Here is a 16853-nt window from a genome sequence, read left to right as displayed (position 1 = left end):
GGTGAGGGGAGGTAGCCAGGCACCGTGTCTTTGTTTCTGGCTAGCAGTGAGGGCTGTTAGACTGCAGTTATTGCACTTATGTACTTGGTCTCTGCCCCAGTCACTGGTTTCAGCCATGTTATATGCTTATCCCTCAGGCAGAATTACTGGGGCCACAGAAAGTGCACCTGCAGTCTCAATTCTCTCCTCTCCTGGGACCACAGTGAGCTCCAGGCTTTGTCCGGTGTCGCCCCCCCCCCATCTCTGCATGTCTCACTTCTCTCCTCCCCTGTTTGTCCCAATTTGCCCACCTCCAGATGTTTCGGTGTGGATCTTCCAGATGTGTTTGCATGTTGCGTAGGGTATCCTTTGTTGAATTATAGCTGTACAACTTGTTGTTAGTTCAAGGGGAGAGATCAAGGAACACCCCTCATGCTAACATGTTTCTAATGTCACTCCTAGAATATATATTTTAATTGTGGTAGAACCTGTAGTACCTTAAGAGTAACTGGTGTTTTTTTTTTTTTAGTATATGTATTTCAAGTTTTTATTACTTAGCTGATGTCTATACAGATTGCTTGTTGATAAGTTGTTTATTCATTCTCCAAAAGTGGTCAGTAATATAGGAGTAAGAACACCAATGGAAAATCTTTTCAGATAGAAACAATTAAATTAACCTAAATTTCAATTACACTTGCTTTATCCTAAGATATTAAACTTAATGATACCTTTACTATTCAAATACAAGGAGTAGGTCTAACTTTCCTTCCTTTCTTCAAGAAAATTTTCCTTACTAAATACAACGTACTAACAAATACCATACTGTCAGTATCATCAGCTAAATCTGTACCGCACTTAAGCATATTTGAGAGTAGCCCATGGAGATAAGATGTGTTTAGTCAAATTGAGAAGACTAAATTAGGAGATAGTACAAATGGGAAAGAGAAACAGATTTCGTTCAAGTAAAATTCAACGTAGAAAGTAAAAATATGTTCACGTTTGGATGCAGTAAGGTTTAAGAATATATTAAAATGAACTCATAATAAGTTGAAGAATAATGCATTTAGCAACAAAAACAGTTTTCTTTCTTCATTTAAAAAATTTTAAACATTAAGAACTGATTAGAACAGAAAGACCAGGGTGTTTGGAACCCTTGAAAAGGATACCATTGTAAAGATACAATACAAATGAAATGTCTTTGTAAAGGTAAAGTAAAAAAAGATGAATAATGGTAAAATAAAGCCATAATACATGTCATGTTGTCACAATTTTATATGGATAATAAAAATTCCTTTAATAAATATTTATTGAATGCTCTAGACCAGGCCCTGTTCTAAGCAGTTGAGTTCTATCAGAATACAAAACAGATTAAAAAAATTGTCATAGCCTCTATGAACTTATATTTTAGTGGTGAAAGAAAGATAATAAGTAAGCAACTTAAGGAGTGGACAGTTGGCTCAGTTGGTTGGAGCACAGTGCTCATAACACCAAGGTTGCCGGTTCGATTACCACATGGACCGGTGAGCTGCACCCTCCACAACTGGATTGAGAGAAGCAACTTGACTTGGAGCTGATGGTTCCTGGAAAAACACACAGGTCCCCAATATTCCCCAACAAAATTACACACACACACACACACACACACAAACACACACACAACAATCAACTTAAATAAGTAAATTGTGTGATATGTTTGAAGGTGATAAGTGCTATGGAAAAATATAGTGCTGAGGTAGGGGGTTTGCAAGCTGATTTTTAGAGGCAGGTCAGCATGCAATTTTAAATAGGCCTTTCTAGGTAGGTATCTTGAAAAGGTGATGATTTTGCAAGACCTGAAGCAAGTGACCATATTACTGACTACATTACATAAATTTAAAATTTCTTCTGCCTACTCTATGTAACCTGAAGCTTACTATCTAGCATGAATACTTTTTATAATCTATAGTAGGCAGAAGAAGAAATTATACTTACATGCCTCTAATAAGATTTTTGAAATTTTAATAAATTACTAGCCTCTGGCTCTAGAACTTTCATAACCAATTTTCAAAGATATTGTACAATGTTCTTAAGCTTTCCTGAATTCTTAGAAGCTCCTTAAGACATGTAGTATAATAGTCTCCATAATATAATGGTAAAGATTGTACAAGCTTCTTAGAAGCTATTTTATAAGACAGTCATGTTTAAAGAGTAAAAAGTTTTAGCTAGTACAACTTCTCATTTCCTTATGAAAAACTTATTAATTGCTACTCTGTATCTTTAGTCAAAAGACTACTGAACAGATAAAAACACTAATCTTTTCCTTACTAAGATGTGTAACAAAGCCAAACTTCTGTTTGGTTAAAATAGTATGACATACAAAAATGATTACAAACATTGACATTTTTAATGAATAATCATAATATTACCTTTGCTATTTTGTGAGGATAAAGATTTATATTATAATAGTTTCCATGGTTCCCACATGTGTACCAGATAGACTGTGGGAGGAGTGTGATTTGTTAATGTTAACACCAAATCATATTGAGAATCTTCATTAAATAGTGACGTGTGAATATTTTAATTTGTTCAGATAATTTGAGGATAAAAATCACCCTAATATGCTTATTGAGGTAAAATAGGTGAGACTACTCAATTCCTTTGTTCAAACTACTAAGCCACCATATTGTTTTTTCTACATTTTCTTCATTACTGATAAGATCCATAGAGATGAAATTTTTCTGGGGAGATTGATATGTTAACATAAAAAAGGTTATGGGGAACACAAACTCACTAGAGAACCAGCACATCCACCCCTTTAAAACAAAATACTTTATAATGACTGAACATCAAGTTGGAAGGATGAACCTCTGAAAGGTTTCTTATTCACTCAGCCAATATGATGTCTTTGAGAAGGTAAACCGTTAGTCTATACAAAGCAATTCTAAAGTAGGAAAGACTTGAGAAGATATTTTTGTTAAGTTAATTGTATATAACTTAAAGTAGTGTTATCAAATATGTATCCTCACTGATACTGTATTGTACCATAGGATCATATTTTTATCTTTGCTTCAATTTCTAATTGACTAATATTTGATTGTGATTTAATCTAATTTAAATCTTTATATTTTTGCTTCTAAGTTATGAGCATTTTATGGACCCAATAAGTTTATTGAAAATAAATAATCCTATGTAAATTATACATCAATAATACTAGACAACATTTTTGTGGCTCAATATTTATAATTACCATTGCAATTTTATTTAAATATAATCAGATGTTGGCTGACCATCTTGTAATAAGCAAATATGTCGTTTGATGTATGTAACATGTGTCGGGTTTCCTGTCATTCTTATGATAGTGTTTATTACTCAAAAACAAAGCCATATTCACAGTACAAAGCCTTCAGTTTTCCATGATTTCTCAGATTTTTTGTTAAAAGGATTGAATTAAAAAAACAACAACCTACTATTCACTATTAGAAGGCTATAAAATACTACACTTAAAATTATTTTAATACATGTATATTTTCTAGTTTAAACAATTGTCAATAATTTACTTCTCCCTCAAATAGATATCAATTTATGTTTATTTTAAATTTATTTTATATAATTCTTATGTATTATATCTTCACATGTTACTACGAATAAATAAATGTGTGAATATATTTAGATAAAAGTAATTGAATTAAATACATTGGGATTCAATGCTTATTTTATTTTTTTTTTATTTTATTTTTTTTTTCATAAATTTATTTATTTATTAGTTTCAGGTGTACAAAACAAGGTAATACTTAGACGTTCATCATCCATATCCCTCACACTGTGAACCCCCCTCCCCCCATCCACCATCCCTCCGACCCCACACCGAACCATCACATTATATATATAAAATTATAGTTGGCATTCATTAATGTCCAGCCTCTGGTGTCCAATGCCATGATCAGGTATCCACAGTATCCCTGAGGTGGTCTCCCAAACAGGACGCATGCCCATCGGATACCCAACAAAATCTCCACAACATTATAGAATACCTTCCCCAAATTCAATGGAGGAAAGACAGCCTCTTCAATAAATGGTGCTGGCAGAATTGGATAGCTACGTGCAAAAGAATGAAACTGGACTGCTATCTGTCACCATGTACCAAAATTAATTCAAAATGGATCAAAGACTTAAGCATAAGACCTGACACAATAAACTGCATTGAAGAAAACATAGGTACTAAACTTATGGACCTTGGGTTCAAAGAGCATTTTATGAATTTGACTCCAAAGGCAATGGAAGTAAAAACTAAAATAAACAAATGGGATTATATGAAACTGAAAAGCTTCTGCACAGCAAAAGAAACTATTGACAAAATAATGAGGCAACCAACTGAATGGGAGAAGATTTTCGCAAACAGTTCCTCTGATAAGGGGCTAATATCCAAAATATACAAGGAACTCATGAAACTCAACAACAAAAAAACAAACAACCCAATTGAAAAATGGACAGAAGACCTAAAGAGACATTTCTCCAAAGAGGATATACAAATGGCAAATAGACATATGAAAAAATGCTCAACATCGCTAATCATCAGAGAAATGCAAATGAAAACCACAATGAGATATCACCTCACCCCAGTCAGAATGGCTTTCATCAACAAAACAAATAGTAACAAGTGTTGGAGAGGCTGTGGAGAAAAAGGAACTCTCATACACTGTTGGTGGGAATGCAGACTGGTGCAGCCGCTATGGAATGCAGTGTGGAGGTTCCTCAAGAAATTACGAATAGAATTACCATATGACCCAGCAATCGCTCTCCTGGGTATCTACCCCAAAAATATAAAAGCATTTCTCTATAGAGACACGTGTACGCCAATGTTCATTGCAGCTTTGTTTACGGTGGCCAAGACATGGAAACAACCAAAATGTCCTTCGATAGATGAATGGATAAAGAAGTTGTGGTACATATACACAATGGAATACTATTCGGCGTTAAGGAAAGATGATATAGGAGCATTTGTGACAACATGGATGGATCTCGAGAAAATAATGCTAAGTGAAATAAGTCAGACAGAAAAAGCAGAGAACCCTATGATTTCACTGATATGTGGTATATAAACCAAAAAGAACAAGACAAACAAATGAGAAACAAAAACTCATAGACACAGACAATAATTTAGTGGTTACCAGAGGGTAAGGGGGTGGGGGGAGGGTGATGAGGGTAAGGGGGATCAAATATATGGTGATGGAAGGAGAACTGACTCTGGGTGGTGAACACACAATGGGATTTATAGACGATGTAATACAGAATTGTACACCTGAAATCTATGTAAATTTACTAACAATTGTCACCCCAATAAAATTAATTAAAAAAAAACAAACAAACAAACAAAAAAAAACAAAAAACAAAAAACAAAAAAACAAACAAAAAAAAACCCCGAGGCCATCTTGTGGTCACCAGCTGCCTCCAGATCCCTTCACCTTTCCCCTTATCCCCAACCCCCTCCCACACACCCATCTAACCACTCTCGGTTTTTTCTCCGTGTCCCCAAAACTGTCTCTGATTAGTTCATTCGCATAGTCTTTTCTTTAGATTCCATATATAAGTGAGATCATATGGTACTTGTCTTTCTCTTTCTGACTTATTTCACTTAACATAATGTTCTCTAGATCCATCCATGTTGCTGCAAATGATAAGATTTCTTTCTTCTTTATGGCTGCGTAATACTCCATTGTATAAATGTACCACAGCTTCTTAATCCAGTCATCTACCGATGGGCATTTTGGTTGTTTCCATATCTTGGCTATTGTGTAAAGTGCTGCAATAAACATAGGAGTGCATACAGATTTTTGAATTGGAGTTTTGGATTTCTCCGGGTAGATGCCTAGGAGTGGAATTACTGGATCATAGGGTAGTTCCATTTTCAGATTCCTGAGATACCTCCATACTGTTTTCCATAGTGGCTGCACTAATCTGCAATCCCACCAACAGTGCACTAGCGTTCCCTTTTCTCCACATCCGCGCCAGCATTTGTTGTTTGTTGATTTATTGATAATAGCCATTTTGACTGGAGTAAGGTGGTATCTCATTGTGGTTTTTATTTGTCAATGCTTATTTTATTGACTTGTCCTTTTTTAATTGCTGTTTTCACATTACATAGTAATGACTTATTGAAAAAAATCATTAAATATTATTTTCATAAATATTAAGACATCCTAATAAGTAATTGTTCATGAGGGGATGAATAAGCTCCGTGAGTTGCTTGTGTTTCTGTCTACAAATACAAATCTTAATTCAGATGATTCCCAAATTTTACTTTGATTTTAAGTATTTCTTCTATATGACCATACTCTATATTTCATTTTTTGACTAATAGGACTATTAGCACTTTTCAATATGTCCATGAATTAAAGAAAAACAGTTTCATAATTTTTTTCTTAAAAGTTCATAATAAGCCAAAATTTTGTGGCTAAGTGTACGTAGTTTAAAAACTATAAGAAAATGATTTGAAGCCAACTTATACATGAGATGCATAACATTCTCCTTTAGGATGAAAAAATAAAACGTTATTTTTTTATGAAAGTAGATAAAATAACATCAACAAATAGAATATTTTTACCATTAATCATTTTTTCATTTATTCTATAGTGACTAGTATACTCTATGAAAAACCTAAAGCTATCCGAGTAGCAGAAACCTACAAAGATCAGTGAAGTTCTAATAAAAAGAATACATGATCTTCTTTAAAAATGCAATAAAGAAAATATCATTATACTCTCTAGAGAGCCATCTTTCTAGATGCTTTGAAGTACAGAAGAAAAATGAAGTGTTTTAACCAATTTTATTATTAATGATTCTGAACAGGATTATTCATCATAGGATATCAAAATTCCCCAGCACAAAATTTGTCTTTCAAGAAATGTATTCTTTAAATCTAGATTATAAAACCACTCACTTCCATTTTTTTCATTTAGAATTTGAGGAATTAGTGAGATTATCTGATTTCCACATATTTAAGAGGGTTATATTTCTTTTTTTAAAAAAATCTAAAATTAGTTTAAAGTCTCCTGAACATGAGGATGCTGCAATTCTTGATTATACAATACGAGTTATACAGACTTTGAAAAATTGGTCCTTAATAACTCTGGAAACTATTTTTAAACATTGCTATGATTTCCTGTAGATACATGGAAATTTTCAAAATCCTGCTTGAAGGAAAATATTATATAAAATTGACTTTCATACTATTAAGATGATTTACAGTTATCAACACAGCATTAGATTGTTATTCCAATCAACATTTTGGGGTCACATATTTTGTTACAGACATGTTAAGAATATACATGATAGATAATAGACTTAGTTTTTAATTTCTACCTCCCCAATAATACCTACTAATCAGAAAATAGAATGAAATCTCTAGCTAACTCATTTCAAAAATAAATAAATAAATAAACAACTTTCTAAACTAAATAGGCTAGAAGCTGTCACAAATTCATGAGATCAGGATCAGGGTCATTATTTGGAAGAAAAGTTTTCTCATAATACCTAGTCTAGGAGAACAGAAGAATATGTAATATTCAAATCATCAGAAAGAAGTCATCAAAAGCCAAAGTTATTTTCCAAATATGTGGAAGATAAATAAGAATATAGAGATGCTACGTTTAAAAATAAACAACAACAACTTTGTACGCTGCATAGATGACACACAATTAAGGAAGGAAGGAAGGAAGGAAGGAAGGAAGGAAGGAAGGAAGGAAGGAAGGAAGGAAGGAAGGAAGGAAAGAAGGAAGGAAGGAAGAAAAGAAGGAAGGAAGGGAGAAAAAGGAAAAAGGAAATTTAAAAAGTAACAGTATTCTGACAATTTTATTTCCCTTTTGAATAAAACTGGCAGGTTTGGGGAGTCAGTGTAGGACAGTGGTTAAACATCTTCCTCACTATGGCCTCCATAAGTAATTGGAATAAAATCCTGAGTTTCAAGTAAGTATAATGTCATTGAATTTTCGTTTGTGAGCATAATTCCACATATTTCACGTTTTCCCATTAACTGGTTGAGTGAGATAGCAAAATGCCTTAAAGGAGTATAATATTTTAAGAAGTTAGCTCTTTCCCTAGGTGCATAAGTTACCTTTGGAGAAAATATAATTATATTCTCCTCTAAAATAGGTTCTATGAAGAACACAGCCCCTGAAAAATAGAAAAAAAAAATTATTGGCTATATTTTACAAATAGTACAGCAAAATACTTTGTTCTTGATTTATTTTTTTTAAATAGTGGGACTAGAAAGACTGTCGAAGCTGTGTTAGATTTAGTTAAATAAGGAAGTACACTGAGAATTCAGCACAAAGGGATTTTCCTTTGGGTTTTGATTTTTGATTTTCTGCTTTTTTGGCTTCTGTTTTATTTTATTTGGTCTTACCCTCTCATCTTGTTATCTTACGTGAACAGCTACCATTGGAGACATATTAACATTTAACCCCGTTGTGTGATTTTATATTACTTCAGAGTGTTGGATGCATTCAGTTAAAACAGAGTGTCGTAGAATCATCTTAAAGGCTTAATTTAGTCAAAGCTCTACTGAACATTTTAGAAATGCCTTTAATAAAAAAATTTTATTGGTGTGAATTATAATGGAAACACTTTTTTAAAGTAAGGAAAACTTATATAAATAAACTTTTCACAATCAGTTTACATGGCATGTCTTTGTTGATGGCCTAGACTATTACAATTTTTATATCCAGACTCATATCCCCCATCACCTAGTCAGGGTATACTTCCACCTACCACCTCTTTGTTTCTACTTCTTACTTCCATGTTCCATAACGCTTAGAAGTGGACAGAAAGATTGATGCATAGGATAAGGGTTTTTAACAGCATAATTGTAGAGACACAATTGGCTAAAAGCATGCTTCCATGTGGTGGCCTGTAATAAAAATGCATTAAAACTCTTTTTAATTTAGTTTTTTTATTTATTTTTTATTAAATTTATTGGGGTGACACTGGTTAACAAAATTACATAGGTTTCAAGGGTACGATTCTATAATATATCATCTGTATTTTGCATCGTTTGTTCACCATCAGAAGTCAAATCTCCTTCCATTTGCGACAACATGGATGGATCTTGAGGTTATCATGCTAAGAGAAATAAGTCAGACAGAAAAAGTCGAGAACCATATGACTTCACTTATATGTGGGATATAAAACTGAAAGCAATCAACGAACAAGACAAGCAAACAAAAACTCATCCACATAGACAACAGTATACTGGTTACCAGAGGGAAAGGGGGGGGAGGTCGAAAAGGGTAAAGGGGGTCAAATATATGGTGACAGAAGGGCATTATAGCTTTGATATGCTCCATGAGCAAGAGTGGAAAGAGAAGTCATACGGATAAGCATGTGAGTTTTGTTTGTGGAATGGCTGTCGGGGGAGCATATGAGGAATAACTTTAGTGTATATTTTTGAATTTTTGCCAGAGCAATTTATAACTCAGAGGCTTTATGGGTTCCAAAGATGAATAATATCATACTCATGAGAGATGTTTACTCTATCAGGTAAGGGGATCTGTAAAACTGTTTTTTAGTATCACTGACTTAAAGAGGTAAAATCTTGACTTGATAATTAACCCGCTAAAATGTGTTCATGCCTATAAATTTAAATAAGGCTCTTGCATCTGAATGTGATAGAAAAATCAGTAGCATGAGTTTAGCGTGTGATTATACCCCATCTCAGACATTTTAGATTAAGCATATAAAATTACAGTCATACCTAATGTCTTTGATTTAAAGGTAGCATTTTCTGTATTATCTCTTTCACCAACATTATATGATAGGGAGTAGGGGAAGTATTATCACTAGCCTTCAGGCACTGTTGATATAAATCTGCTCCTTTTATTTAAAAAATATGTACCAGATAATGAACTGCTGAATATCCAGTTTAAGGTATTTGGGGCTGATCCTTACATAAGTAGGAGCATTTTTCTTTTTTTAAAAATGACAAAGAAAAATAATATAATTGACTTTTGTTTTATCTGAAAGAACATGGAAGATCATGGAGTTCACATTCTTTTTTTTAGAAATAAGAAAACTGAGTCTTAGTGAGAATGCGACTTACCTAAGATCCCACATTTATTTAGTTGTGGAAGAGGAATAGAACCTGAAAGAAAAATTATTGAATAAATTAATATCCTGCTATTAGAATCAGGCTGGAATGATGATAAAATGAAAGGCAAGGGAAGTAAAAGCAAAATTAAATGAATGGAACTATGCAAACTATAAATCTGCTGCACAGCCAAAGAAATTATCAACAAAACAAAGAAGCAACCAACCAAATGGGAGAAGATATTTGCAAACAACACCTCTAAGGAGGGGCTAATGTCCAAAATATATAAAGAGCTCATACAACTCAACAATAAAACCAAACAATCCAATGTTTAAAAATAGGCAGAGGACCTAAACAGACACTTCTCCCAAGAAGATGTACAAACAGCCAACAGATATATGAAAAGATGCTCAACTTCACTAGCTTTTAAGGAAATGCAAATCAAAACTACAATAAGATACCACTTCACACCTGTTAGAATGGCTATTATCAACAAGACAAATAATAACAAGTGTTGGAGAGGCTGTGGAGAAAAACGAACCCTCATACACTGCTGGTGGGAATGTAAATTGGTACAGGCACTATGGAAAACAGATGGAGGTTACTCAAAAAATTAAGAATAGAATTACCATATGACCCAGCCATCCCTCTTCTGGGTATCTACCCAAAAAATCTGAAAACATTTATCTGTAAAGATATATGTGCTCCGATGTTCATTGCAGCTTTATTTATGGTGGCCAAGACATGGAAACAACCAAAGTATCCTTCAGTAGATGATTGGGTAAAGAACATGTGGTGTATATGTACATTGGAATATTACCTGGCCGTAAGAAAAGATGAAATACTGCCATTTGCAACAACATAGATGGATCTTGAGATTATCATAATGAGCAAAATAAGTCAGACAGAAAAAGTTGAGAACTATATAACTTCACTCATATGCGGGATATAAAACTGAAATCAACACACGAACAAGACACAGAAACAAACAAAACTCATAGATACAGACAACAGTTTAGTGGTTACCAGAGGGTAAGGGGAGAGTGTGTGTGGTAGAAGAGGGTAAAGGGGTGAAATATATGATGATGGAAGGAGAACTGACTCTGGGTGGTGAACACACAATGTGATATGTAGATGATGTATTATAGAAATGTACACTTGAAACCTGTATAATTTTACTAACTAAATTACACCCCAATAAATTTAATAAAAAACCAAAAAAGAAACTATAGTATCTGAGAAGTCTACATTGCTTTAAAATCCAAATAATATTTTCCATCAACATATACGTATGGAGAAATCTTAGAAAAGCTTCTCTTTGTATGCCTAAGACTATTTTTTTTCTAATACAAATTCTAAATGATATTAATGTTTTTCTTGTTATCAACTTATTTTGAGAGTTAATAGCAAACAATTAGGAAATACTAGTTAGCATATGTCACACAAGTATAAAAAATAAGGTAATGCAAATTCCCCATTTTCTTCCCTCACAAATCACAGATGTTATTTCAGTCTTAATTAAGTTCCTATACAGTAATAATCCACTGTGAAGTGGTGAAAAGAACCCAAGTTTATGGGCATATTACAAACTATGTAAAACATGTGGGTGTCCGTTAAAATTTTATATTTCCTTGCATTATTTCGAACTAAACATTATTTTATCACTGACCTTTATTTATACAAGCATATTGCTTTTGTCTTAAAAAAAAATCTGTAAGCCGACTTTAGGTTTATGGTCCTTAGTATTGGCTCTATCACTTCAGGAGCACATATACTCCATATCATCTAATCAACATTTAATTATGTTACAAGGTCATGTTGCCTGAATTGCAAAAATTGATCTGCTGCTCTCCTCCCTGTCTCTTCACAAAGCACCTCAACACAGTGTCTTATTGTCCTCCTTGGAGCACTAATATAATTCACCGCTGTGGGGGGAAAAAGCTTTCTTCCTGAGGGTGGACATATTTATTGCACCTTTAGGAAAACCCAGCAAATAAAGAACTAGCTTCTAGATAGTTCTATTAGGAAGCACTATTGTCACCAGAAATTCTACATAAAACCCCTTTTAGGAAGGGTTAACATTTTCTGCAAATTAGGATTAGCAACACGGTGATTTGGCAAGAACTTTAAAAACTAATGGTTGATTTCTCTATTAATTCATAACTGTCAAGTTTCCTTGATAAACTATTTAGACAATTACATAAAAGTTGAGAGATTTGTGATGAAGGGAATCAATTATAAAATTTAAAAAACTGAAATAACAGCAGGTTTATTTTTTAATGTTGCTTAAGGCAATATTCATTATTTGGGAAAATAATGCTATTTAAATGCAGATTCTACTTTCTACCTAAGGCTTCTAAATGAAGATTAAAGTATAATCTCAAAAAGAAATATGAATATGAACCTTCTCTATCTCTTTCTCTCCATCTTTCTCCTTTTCTCCATTTCTTCCTTCCTCTTCTTCCCTTAACATGGTGAATATTGCTAGTTTTTTTTCTTAGACTATGGGGAGGATTTACATTTAGTCTTGGTGTTCCCTATTAAGGCTTTTAGAAGATACACACTTACCATGAGAAAAAGATAGTTAGTAATTTTTATTCTAATGAGCTTTATCTTGGTATCGAACTGATTCTGTCATTGCTGTGTAGTTTTATCAGTTCCATCTTTAAATAATAAGAAAAATTACACTAAACCTTGCAAAAATACTGTATTTCGTCACCATTGTAAAGACAGTGCGCTGTTTGCAAGATTTTTAGCATCCTTTAAAATGTGACTTCTCAGTACAGAAACTACATTAAAATTCTTCAGTTTATTTGTGTCAGGTGCAATAGCTTCAATATATTTAAAAGGTGATTAAAATAAAAGCCTTTATTAAGAGGAGATGATCTGGATTCCTCCCTACACAATCCAAGTTTAAATTCTGCATCATTATCTATAAAATACTTGTAAAGGGAAGAGCTTAGTTCCTAACTATAGTATTATTATTTATTTTTTTATCTATCTTCTGGCATCTTAGCATCAGTGTTCACAATGACACTTACCAATTTTGACAATCCTGTGATAACATGACAAGCAGCTCCAAATTAATTTCTTTTAATACCAGTGCTTTCTGGAATGTGAGCTAAATCTAGTACTGCAATGTTAGGTTTTGTTTTCAACCATCTTTACCTTATCTTCCAGAATGCTATAGAAAGTAGCCCCATTAAAAGATGACAGAGCCAACATCAAATGACATTTCCTATTTGAAATGTTTGTTCCTGGGATCATAAAAAAACAATAAACTTTTTTTCCAGTGAGCTGTTTGATCCATTATTAGAGAATATTGCAAACATTGCCATAGTTATTGCAATTATATTAAATAAAGGAACAATCAAAACGTAAGCCATAGGTCAGTATATCTCTAGAAATATATAATCCATATCCTTAATATGTGGAAAAAGAATGTAATTGTCATTTATTAAAATTAGGTTTAAAGTGTACCCCTCAATATTTTAAAACATACATCAGGTACATCTGACCACAGTGGAACTAGATACTATAAAACAATTAAAGACTCGTGACTATAAAACAATTAAAGACTCGTGTATTCTCACAAAGTACGGGGATATAGAGATCCAAAATCTTGCCTTCAGTACTTTATGAGGAATACGAAACTATAATTGTCACATCTTGCAGTAATGTTCAATTCAGATATTACATATATATCTATATAGATATATAGATATATATGTGTATATATACATATATATTTGACATTGCTTTCCTAATTTAAATTTCAATTTCATATCTTACATTGCTTTATTTTAGAGGAGTTATTTATAAAGATTTCCATATACATTATCTTATTTCATTTTGAACATGAAGTGTATTTTCATTTCATTTCATTTGCTGCTTACTTAGACAGTATTGTGATTTGGGGTCACTGCAGTGAAATACTCTTTGATCTGAAGTTTAGTGTGTCTGTCCAATGCTTATATTGGACCTTCAACCCAGTTTCTTAATGTGTGCAAATGAATTCTAAAATGATGGATAAAATGAGAAGCTATGTAAATTGATGAACATATTCAAATTTGTGATATCTAAATTCAGATTCCTTAAATTTTTATATAAAATGCTCCTTAAGAAAAAAAAATGTATTTATCACAACTTAGTGCCTTTTTTTCTGTGGTTAATCTATTCTGAATCAAACTTTAATGAATGATTTAATCTTTCCCTGATATTCTTTTTATGATGGCAAAAGAGAACAAAGAAAGTCTATGCTTTAGAATAAATAAATCACCTCACTGAAATATCAATGAAAAGAGACTCAAACATACTTCTAAGCATGCTGTACTTGCAATCATAGGGCAATCTATTTTAGAGGTGGAATATATCTTAGGGATCAGCCCTCCTGATTCTTCTAGCATTTTCCACCATAGTGCTCCAATCAGGAAAAGAGAGTGAACTAGCCACTTCAAAGACCTAGGAGTTCCACAAAACACATTTCTTTTAAGTATTGTTGTTCAAAACATGGGCATTTTCAACAATAAGTTTAATTGTTCAAAAACATGGATATTTTCATTCCACTCCTCAATGTTTTGTACTTATTAAGAAAAATAAAAACAACGTTTTTCATGATATATGAGGACTGACAATTAAGTTCGCAAACTCATCCTAGAAAAAGTGCTACATACCTCATTGCTGAATATCACCATGATCACCTTCGAAGTACTCCCCTTGAGAAGCTGTGCACTGATGCCAGCTCCTACTTCACCCTTTAAAGCAATTTTGGAACTCTTTTTCTGGAAGGGCCATCAGAGCTGTCGTCATATTGCCCTTAATGTCCTGAATGTCATCAAAATGTCCTCCTTTCAATATATCCTGTATCTTCACATAAAGAAAGAAGTCATTTGGGGCCAGATCAGGTGAGTAGGGAGGGTATTCCAACACAGCTATTTGTTTACTGGCTAAAAAGTTCCTCACAGGCAGTGCCACGTGCACGAGCTGGTGCATTGTCGTGATGCAGTGATGCAAGAGCCATGAATTGTTGGCGAAAAGTTCAGGTCGTCTAAAACTATTTCACACAGACTTTTCAGCACTTCCAAATAGGGAACTTGGTTAACTGTTTGTCCAGTTGCTAAAAATCCATAATGAGTAATTCCGCTGATATCAAAAAAAATTACCAACATTGTTGCAACAAGTTCGCCAACTTAATTGTCTGACCTCGTGTGATTTTATTTAGGCCACTGTCCTTAAAGTAATTAGGATCAGTGAAAATCCTTGCATTGTTTACATCAAAATATTCAAGTTTATCCTGGTATTCAAGGCCCTTCAGTATCTGGGATTAGCCAAGTTAAAACTTATAAACCTTTAGAACCAGAAGGTTCTAAACTGTGTAAATCAATTACACAGTTTAAACATGTATATCCAACCTTCACCACTTTAATAACCCTTCATTTCAGATAACCAAATAATTTTTATCTTAAAGCACTTTCCTGCTCTTAATTTTTAATTATTTTAATGAATTATTATTATTAATATTTCTATTGAATATCACTTATCTGCTCTTAATTTTTCAATAATTCTTTAATGCCTACAAAAAATATTGAAATACCTTCATGTGTCTTATAATCTGTCCCGTGCTTTCTATGAGAGTCATCTCTGTGTCTCTTCCAGCATGCCCTGTTCTCCCGCAATTATAAACCACTCACAGTCCCGAAAAGAAGCCTTACATTCTTGCCTATGTGCCTTTCTAAAGGCTAGCCCTTTCCTTTGACAATATCCCATTTTTCACCACATCTTCCATACTGTATTAGACCTTTCTTTGTTCCCTTAACCCTCAAAAAATACCCTAAGTCTTGAATTACCACCTTCTCATATTATTATTTGTTTACATCCACCTGTTCTCCATTAGAAGGTCAGCCTTAATGGCAGGATTCCTGTGACATTTATTTTTGTTTCTGCAATGCTTAACACATACCTGACACAAGGTAGGATCCTCATCATTTTTTTAAGTCCGTCTTAAATGACATTAATATTAGAAAGAGACTTAGAGATTATCAAGTTCTACATCTATATTTTCAAAGAAAGGAAGGTTGTGGCCCCAACAGCAGAAGGGATTTGCCCAAGTTTATAAGCCTGAAATTGTTTGGGGTGGAAAGTCTAAAACATGGAAGAAATATTTGACCTTTATCATCTGTTTTAGATACTTATATAGGATCTATAATGATGATGTCTAAGCATTCAGATAAAAACATTAGGTTTATGATGAGGAGAAAATTATTTTTTAACTTTACCTATTCCCCAATTGACTTGACATTTTGGCAGAAAAATGTCTAATATTTTCTTGCATATGGTAGTACTGTGATTCTGATGTAACCAAAGGAAATATGAATTGTACAAGTCAGACTATTTTAAAATATACTTTAGGCAGTGCTTGAGGTTTGGAGAAGTCTGAGGTCTTAAGCTACAACATTAATACTCTGGATAAGTAGTACTACTGTATCTCCCTAGCCATAATTTCACTTACAAAACAGTTGCTCACTATTTGCATAACATTTGCATTACCATAGCTTTTAATCAGTTTTAGCAAGGTCCTGTCCTTGCCATATTTAAAATAATTATTGATAAGAAGGCTTCATTTATAAGCTGTTATGTTAGAAGCTCCTCGAAGGTCCCTTGTCCTAGAAACACATTTCCCATGTAAGTCCATATTTAAAATATCATACTTTCAAAATATCATTCAAAACATCATACTTTAATCTTGGCATTGCCCTTTCTTTGTATACACTTCTATCATAACACTCATTATGTCTCCTCTTACCTGCCCATTTTC

At 33.2% G+C, this 16853-nt stretch overlaps 1 protein-coding gene across 7 annotated transcripts in view; it reads left to right on the top strand.

Moving 5' to 3' along the window:
• Positions 1–16853, top strand: part of PCDH11X (protocadherin 11 X-linked) — an 824011-nt gene that overhangs the window by 767938 nt on the left and 39220 nt on the right. The window lies entirely within an intron of this gene.

This window comes from Rhinolophus hipposideros (genome assembly GCF_964194185.1).
Source record: "Rhinolophus hipposideros genome assembly, chromosome: X".
Classification (NCBI taxonomy): Eukaryota; Metazoa; Chordata; class Mammalia; order Chiroptera; family Rhinolophidae; genus Rhinolophus; species Rhinolophus hipposideros.
Note: the sequence above shows the minus strand (reverse complement) of the source record. Positions and strands in the feature narration are given on the sequence as shown.